Source organism: Mastomys coucha, unplaced genomic scaffold (assembly GCF_008632895.1).
Source record: "Mastomys coucha isolate ucsf_1 unplaced genomic scaffold, UCSF_Mcou_1 pScaffold22, whole genome shotgun sequence".
NCBI lineage: Eukaryota > Metazoa > Chordata > Mammalia > Rodentia > Muridae > Mastomys > Mastomys coucha.
The window spans coordinates 20,865,690-20,866,272 of record NW_022196905.1 but is presented as its reverse complement, the minus strand read 5'-3'; the positions used below and the strand labels follow the sequence as shown (position 1 = coordinate 20,866,272).

The 583-nt window shown below is 42.4% G+C and overlaps 1 protein-coding gene across 1 annotated transcript in view; it reads left to right on the top strand.

The window, feature by feature from the left end:
- Window positions 1-583, top strand: part of Abca13 (ATP binding cassette subfamily A member 13) — a 437,491-nt gene that overhangs the window by 292,152 nt on the left and 144,756 nt on the right. The window lies entirely within an intron of this gene.

Here is a 583-nt window from a genome sequence, read left to right as displayed (position 1 = left end):
ATGAAACCTCTAGCATTGTGCTCTCAGTGCTTGCTCTGGAACCTGGATTTAGTCGTTCAGTTACAGTGATGGCTTTTCTCACCACAAGTCTAAAGTCTATTTGGGTTAGATAGAGTGTCAAGGTAGAGGGAGAATGAATAATTTTCAGAATGATATTATGGCTCTCGCCTCAGTCCCGTTCACATGCAATATAAGATTTCAGTAATATGTACCCAAGAAAAGAAAGATGCCAAATGAGCACCATCTGTGGGCAAACATACTTCAGGAACAGTGGCTAAAACAGCATTGCTACTGCTTCTCGAAGGAGCTGTTCCATATGACTTCTCTCTCAATAGGCAGCGGGTTGGATAGTGGATAGTATGCAGTACTGCCAGCAGGTACTTTGACTAAAGAATCACTTCCTACTTCCCCTCTTCCTCCTCCCTTTCCCCTCCCTTTGCTGTCTTTCTCCTGCCGTGCTTTCTGCTGCTTGTGCTTCTCTCTCTTCTTTTTCCTTCCCTCCCTCCTTCCTCCTTCCCTCCCTCCTTCCTTTTACTTTCTTTCTTTCTTTCTTTCTTTTTTTTTTTTTTTTTTTTTTTTTTTT